The sequence below is a fragment of the Belonocnema kinseyi genome, chromosome 3, assembly GCF_010883055.1.
Source record: "Belonocnema kinseyi isolate 2016_QV_RU_SX_M_011 chromosome 3, B_treatae_v1, whole genome shotgun sequence".
Classification (NCBI taxonomy): Eukaryota; Metazoa; Arthropoda; class Insecta; order Hymenoptera; family Cynipidae; genus Belonocnema; species Belonocnema kinseyi.
The window spans coordinates 131,651,636-131,660,121 of NC_046659.1; positions in this window are offsets into that span (position 1 = coordinate 131,651,636).

The window sequence follows — 8,486 nt, forward strand, 5'->3', positions numbered from 1 at the left end:
TTTTGGGGAGGCCAATATCAACTGCGCTTGGTTTTGAATTGGAATAAGGATAGAGCGTGAAATTATCTGGTATTAACATTTTCAACAAATTTCTACTAGCAAACTCCTGACATATTTTCCTATTCACATTTGCCCTAAAGCATTTTCAAGCTATATTTTTGGCGTTTGAGTCGCCATGAAGTAAGGCTTTCGTGCAAGTTTAAAAATTAAATTGAAATCTTCTATATCCAGCTCCTTTTGCGGTTGGTTAAATGTCGACACAATTTTTAGGTTGTGCATCATTTTAATTGCAACTGCCTCAATATTACATTTGTTAATTTCCAATTCACAATATCTTATGAACATTTTAATTAAAATGAGGACTCCTACCCATAGTTTGTCAATCGGCCTATCCTTGCAGATCCTATTATATCCCGGCACATACATTTTTGCACTGGGGATTAATTTAGTCCCATTAATGAGTATGATGTCTACTTTATGGTCCCTTAATAAATCTTTAAATTCGTTTAGATTTCCACGCAGTCCATTCCCATTCCAATGCGCAAAATTTAATACATTAGTTCATGACCTAATTGCTGCTTTTTAAAATAATACTTGAAAAAACTTCTATCCCTTCAAGGCCATTTCTGCAAAAAACTAAACTCGAATTTAATAATACAGGGCCACAAGATTAAATTGAGGTGAGCATCTTTCAGCTCAGTTATTCTGTATGTTTTGGGGTCGCTGATCACAATCCCGGTGTCTATATGGTCCCAACACGTCTGGATCAAGGTCAAATGAAGGTCAAACACCTTAATTTGATTGATGCAATTTTTTTGACCCTGGATTCTGAAAGAGAGAAAATTTTACGTTCGAATACGTATTGAACTGTTTGTCGAACCGACATCTGAAGGTCGGTTGGAGGTCATCTAGAGGTCAAATCCTCCTTTCTATAATTTAGATAATGTGTTAGCTGTGAAGGGGTCTTAATTCAGTGGACCTTCATGTTTTTGGGGTCGCTGATCACGATTCCGGTGGATTTTATTTTGTGAAATGACAGGTTCAGAGTCTAAAATGAGAAATTGAATGAGTTGATGTTTAATTTTAAACTTAAGTGTTTACATTCAACCGACTTAAAATTTCCGAACTTGGGCCTATCATTTTACGAAAGCACATTCAACTTTTGAGCATTATAAACCGTAAGGGATGACCTTATAATTGACCAACAGGATCATTCTCCAGGTCAAATAGAGACCAAGATTTATTAGTTCCATAATATGCTATGAGAAGGGACATCGTGAATCAACATTTTTTGTGCCTGCTGCTATGGCACCTCCACGTTGTGACGGTGGGAAACGGGTCACCGGCGAAGTCCCTGGGTGAAGGCGTATAAGCCGTCATGGCAGGCAGAAGAAAAAGTAGCCGTACGATACAGGGACTCGGAAACCCAGTATCGGCGATTGGTCAGGAAGGTGAATGAGGGACGTGTGTATTCTTTCAATAAACCGTATCCAGCATCGAGTATCTTCTCATAAAAAATCAAAAGCTATGATAGTAATAATGTTATCTGTGATTCATGCAACTTATTGCTTTGAATAGAGATAAAATAAAAACTTGACGCTGAAAAGGAACGTGAAATTTTGCTTGAACTGTTTTATTGGTATGCCACTCAACAAACAAAAATCTTTTTTATTCCAAATAATGAATAACCTATATGGACTCAGGGGCCTGCTGAACTAAAGGGTAAACTAATTTCTTTGATACAAGGTAACGATAAGGGTAAACTTGGAAGAAAAGTTTCAGGAAATTTGTTAATTGTAAGTTTGAATCACATTTATTCAAAAGTACCATGTCATGAACCTATAGCTTCTGATGGATTATTTGTGACCGAAACATATGTTTCTACTGGACGAAGAAGTTAAACCTCTTTCTAGTATTTAATTTCTTCCAGTAGCAAATTAAAAAAAAAATTGCACCTTCTCGTGAGCAAATTATAAGGATTTTAGGATAAAAATGTTTTTTTTTCTGTAAACAAATCATTTTTATCACAATTTTGTTTCATTATTTCTTACTGCTGATCCAGAATATTCTTAACGCCTTCCTAGAACTGATGGCTCCCTCAGTTTCTCAGAAGAGAAGAGCAAGAGCGGTTGCGACATCAGATATATTCTATATATTTAACGTATATTTTGATAAGAAACGAGTCAGGTGGCGCTCATTGTTTTCGTTTCGGCAACCCCGAAAACTGTCCAAGTCAATTTGAAGGCAACACTCGACACTTTACTGAAAGCGTGAGTTTGGTGTAATAGGAATAATTATGAGGGGATACGACTTGAATGTTAAAATTTATTTTTAATTTTATGTTGCAAACAAAATCGCAAATTATTTTTATTCTAGCTTTTCGCCAATTAATTAGTAATCGCGAGGAAGTAAGTTCTGAAAAATTTACTGTGGGCTTAGTTTGAACCAACAACCTTTTCTTACATACGAAGAGCTCTACCAATTGACCTACAGTAGCCAAACTCCGTTTAATTAGAACTTTTAGGAAGAAAATATGAATTTCCGTGAAAATTCAGGAATTGAAAGTTCCCAATTTTTCACTGTTGGACTGCGGTTGATCAATTGGTAAAGCTCTTGACATGCGGTAAGCGATAAACTTTGTTTTTAAAAACAAAGCGTTAACATGCCCATCCAATTCTTTAATCAGACTGATAAGTGAAATACGAACATTTCGTAATGACAAACTCGAGGCATACATAATCAATAAGACAAGAGTTATACCATTGAATATATGTTGTCATAAGATAGTAGAGAAAAATTAGATACGCTGTTCAAGATTTAATACAGTAATCAATGTCTCCTTATTTTGCAAAAATGAAGATGTTTTCTACTTTTGTCCTGCCGTTGGCGGTGGTTATCTTTAATTATTTCGGTAAATATAATAATATTATCATGCATATTAATTTTTCAAAAATGATTAGAATTACGCAAATAGCAATTTTTTTGGAGTAAAGGGCAACATATGTTACCTTAGATTCCTGGATACAATTTTATATCCTTGGCTTACTTGGCTTGCAATGCAAGTAACATTATTTTCATACTACTGCAAAACCTTTCATTGAATTTCTTGATGTATTCAAGCTGGAGGGTCGTAAAAAAACAAACTAATTTTTAAGAATTTAGAATCAGAAGAAAATTGAAGGATTTAAAGTGTTTTAAAGAAAAATTTGCATTTGCTATCGCTGTCCGCTGCTCTTAACACTGCTGTTATAAATACGTTGTCTAGGTTTCAAAAGGTTTTACCATTCATAGATTCACTCAAATCGAAAAATCCGTTCCAAAAGCAAAACAAAGTATTGATTATTGTAAGAAACAGTTGCAAAACTGCATCAGAAAAGTGCTGTAGATGGGACACAGGCAACATAATTTGACTACGGTTATGTATTTGGGTTTGATTTTCCACCTTGATTAGGTTTTTAGATTGCATTAAATGAATGCCTGAATTTGAAACCTCGAAGAACATTTCCGAATATTTATCTTGTGAAACGTACTTTACAACAGTTTAATTCTCTTTTTCTTGTTGCAGAGTTAAGTTCACAGTCCGAATCTTCATCTAATTCTGGCTCTATTCCTGTTGTTTCTGGAAACGGAAGTTCTGATTCTGCTGGAAGGTTTTGTCCTCTTGTCACGTCCGGGACAAGGTCTCATTGTGCCGGACATTATTCTTCCGAAAAGCCTCCGTCTTCAACGTCTGACCTTCGTACCATGTGCATGAATATACCCGACAGGCTTCCTTCACATTACGGGCCCGGAAATAAACTTGATAAACTTCCATTCATTCGGCTTATTTCCAAAACGGCCTCGAAACGGGAATTCAAACTTAAAAGATTTACTTTTCCCGCCGATACTCGAATTAAATTGACAGCAGGAAAAAATCGCTACATCCCTGCACTAAACCAACAACAAATTGTGCTCGTAGCGTCTGACGGTGATGCCTTTGCGATATTGAAGAGTTATAATATTCTTGCCGGAATGTATGCCATTGATTCTTCTTACGGAGGTATGACGCGGGCAAAAATAAATATCGTTAGTGGCACTGTTACCCCGTTGACTGTCGGAGAAATCAGAGACACTCCAGTTGGTGCCCAATATCTAATCAGAAGACATTTTTTAATAAAATCCGAAAAAGTCGTCTGAACCGCAATCCTTTATGCGATATTAATTTAATGCAAATATTTGAACCTTATTCTTTCGGGATAATCGTAAGTCATTACTAACTTATCAGAAAACAATGTATAGCAACAACATACAGGAGAAAGAAGAAAGGAAAGTCCACTGAAATCACTCTCTCAGTCTTTCCTTATTTATTCTATGCTGGGAATTAAAACATTAGAGTAAACCCTAGAACCCGTCTATCTTTTTTTTGCCTTATAAACCTAGAGGAGGTACAATCGTTTACCATTTTTCTTGCCTTTTTGGTTTTGCAGCTTATGACTTTTTCATTGAACCGAATTAAATTGTTTGTACACGGAAAAATGATTAGAAATCAATTGCGCATAAATTGTAGGTGAGCATTTGAAGCATGAAAATTCCTAATTTGCAATCTGAATATTCATCTTCTTCCAAAAACTAAAACAGTATCGGGACAGAAGCATTTTTTGTTCCTGCAAACAAAGATATAATTAAAATTCACGTAAAAAATTATTACACCCTCCCTTGAACATAAAAAGAAAACAGTCGAATTTTTAATGAGGCTTTCAGAATTAAAAAAGAGAAAGCTAAGTCTTTAAATTTTAACTTCAATTATTTATTTCACTTTCAAAATGTCGGTTGCTATTTTGAATGTTGATTCAAAACTCATGTCCTGTAACTGGAAGTATTCTTTCACATTAACCCTAATGATAAAAGAATTGGTTCTGGAGAGCTAATGCATTTCGAACTGCACAATTGACATTCCAGCATTGCAGGTGGTGATTGCATCTTGCTGAAACTGTGCTGTACAGTTTTCTCAGTGAGGGACAGCTCAGATCCTCCATATTATTAACATTTTTAGATGCTGGTTAATCCATTCTTTCTTTTGTAATCCTTTAAAGTAGACTGCACGAGCATCACCTAGTGAATCTCGGATTATAAACCCCACTTCTTCATAGGGTATGGCACCAGACGTTCATTCAAAACCATGATAATTGTGCTTCAGCCACAAATTTTAACTTTTGTATTCGATACACAGAAAGTCCCAAGAGTAGGGTGATTCAAACAGGTAGACGACAGGTGGTGCGTCTTCTTAAAGAGGCATGATAGCCAACTCCTTGAAAACGAACTAGTTGATTGGTTTTTTGAAGCCTTATTCGTCCACGATAAACTCCATATCGATGATCGATGAAAACTGAATTCTGTTGCTGAAATTATTGCCCTTTCATACCTTTCATCTGAACCACCACCAATAGCGACATCACCCTCACCACTATCGATATTACCCCCACCACTGTCATCTTAAATTAACTTCTTCACGCTACCACTAAGGGGCTGGTATTGAATCATACGGCCATGTATAATTGGATAGTAGGCTGCAGTTTCAGCAGGGAAATTGTTTGCGTATTCTTTGACATCACTTTTCTTCAATATTGGTTCAAGCTGTTTACCGTAGTAGGCTGTTCAAAAGTTTGCATACATCTGATACTGTAGTTCACACTGATTATGACCGAAGTCCAGATGCAAATTACCATACGGACAGTATTGTGAATAGAGGAACACCTTGACATTTTTTATATTACAGTGATCATAGAAATTAGCATATCTGACTAGTTTATCCTTTCTGCCTGTCTGGAAATCCATTATAATGTACCGCGGTTTTTCAGACTGAGTTGACGCTTTCATAGGCCATATATATGTGCGCAGTGATGGCGGCCTTATTATTCGTGATAAGCCTATTAGTTTTAAGGGACAATATATCAATGTTGGTGGTAAACAATATCTGAAAAGAGTTAGTCTGCTTAAACTGCTGTTTAGAAAATCTCCCAAAGAGTCATCTATAAGCACTGATGATCTGAACAATTATAAGGAGGTACTGATTGCTACAAATGGACACAAGGAGCGGTACAGCCCAACTAAACTAATTCGCACCAGCCGAGGTATCAAGTACGAGAACTTTGTTGCGAAAATGTTTAACGTATCTCGCAGACAATCATCAACCAGTGGAGGTTCCGTACTACAGTATATGTTGGCAGAAAAAAAATGTAAAAACTGACTACGTCTATTGGGATGAAGCTAACGAACTAGTTGATCGTCTTTGTCTAGTCCTAGCTTTTCAGGTAGTAGGAACCACAAGTCACACAAATGAAATCGTATCAATCATTGAGGAAGTGCGCGAAGCTGAAATCATATATTAGGAGTTTACTTATAACTCGAAAGTAGTTAATTTGAAAGTTGTGCAGCGCATCGTGCAAAACGAGATACGTGCAATGTATCAAGTTACATCATCCATGCGAACCGAGATTGACAATAATGATTTGATGACACGTATACTCGAAGAATCAGTAAACGAGAAACTGAAAACCCTGCAGATTAACAAACAACATGGTTTTTTAGTCCGTAACGCTGAACTCATTGCTCACTTAGACGCTCGATTGAACGCACTCGAGACTACAAAACGAAAATTGTCGCTAGTGACAGAACTGCATAAACTCGCTAGAAAGGCAACTACAAGTGGATAGATATTTTACCTACACTAATCTCCAAGTACAACAATGCGAAACATGGATCGATGGGATAAACTCATCCCTGGCGGATTGTATAAACAAGAACTTCTTAAAGCTAGACATCCAGACATTCATCTTGCAGAGAAAATAATCGAGGAACGTGGCAGCAAAATATTTGTAAAGTTGTTGGGCTTTGACAGTTCACACAATAGCTGCATAGATTAATCCGATATGTAATCAACTCTGTGCAATTTCAAATGAAATTTAAGTTCACGTTAAACTAACGTTAAATTAACACTAAACTAACGCTAAACTAATGTTAAGTTAATGTTAAGCTAATATTAAACTAATGTTAAACAAGGCTTGCTTTGATGCCTTTAGCTTTTTCCAGAGAGTATTCACCATTGACTGGCACACCGTACATTTTGCTTCGAAAACCCAAGAATTCAGTAATAATTTTTCCAGAACATTCATCTTTCATCAGACCAAAAATTTCCTTTTTGGCTTGCGGCATTTCAATAAAATTGTCTCGAGGGTAGTCAGATGTGTGGAATTTGTGTATGTCCAGCTTCGTGACAGCGTCGTAGATTCTTCTGTATTTTATTGATAAATTCGAGCGTCCTTTGCCTGTTTAAGAAAAAGAGATACACAGTCGGCGCAAATTATAAACGGGACTCTTACTTGTATTCAAAGTTCTTAAAATTAATAATATTTTGACCTAGTTTTGGTAGAACTAGTTTCCAGTCATTCGTTTTCTTGCAGTCTTCAGGGTGGTAAACCAGCTTTTCCATACTCCAGAAGTAGCATAAGCAGCGATCACAGATGTATTTTCTTCCATTTTGGTTTGGAAGTTGGTTGCTGACTGAACGTGATAGATCTTTAATCCAAACGTAGTAAAAGTGGAAATTCTGTGGTCTGGTGTTCTCGATACTGGTGTCCTCTCAATCGCTGCTACCCCGTTGATGTAATTTTCCTCTTCTTCAACGCGGAGAAGGTTTACATGTTGGTCTCATAGTTAGCTTAGCAATTAGGCTTGTGATTGAATACATAGCAGTTTTAGTAAAATTATTTTTTTAACTATTGCCCTATTTTTTATCAAATTTGTTGATGGATTCAAGCTAATGGATCTTCACCAATGCACTCAAACTTAAAAAAAGATTTGGAATCAGTCAAAATCAAAGGCTTCAGTATGTTTCAATATATAATATGTATTTCCTTCTACAGAGCCCTGTTCAAAACGGTAATATTATGAAACATTTTGTTTGAGCTTTGAAAGAAGTACAGGATTAAGAATTTCTAAGATTTTGTTAAGCTAAAAGAGACGTTGCAAAAGCAGTAAATTTTATTAATTACCATAAACACAGAATTAAATGCATTTAAAAAGTTCTATAGCCCAGAACAGTGGCAAAAAAGTTTTACGTATTTTTTAAATTTAGGTTCAAACTCCTATCACATTTAGGATTTAAAACTGTAGTATTCGAAATACTGATTTCGAAATTTGGATGAAATTTCTTAAATTGGCATTCGATCTTGCCTAACGCAATTTAAAAAATGTAATAATCTGTTTCTGGTTGCGGGAATTAAGTTAACAGTCCGAGTCTTTATCTAATTCTGTTTCTATTTCTGTTGCTCCTCGTACCAGAAGTTCTAAATCTCCTAAGAGGTCTCCTCCTCCCTTAAGGTCCAGGTCCGGGTCTCCTCCTTCCGCTCATTGTTCTTCCGATAGATCTTCTTCTTGAAAGACTCCTCATTCTGCCAGGTGCATGATTACATCTAACAGGCTCCCATCTAATAACGCACTTAGAAATA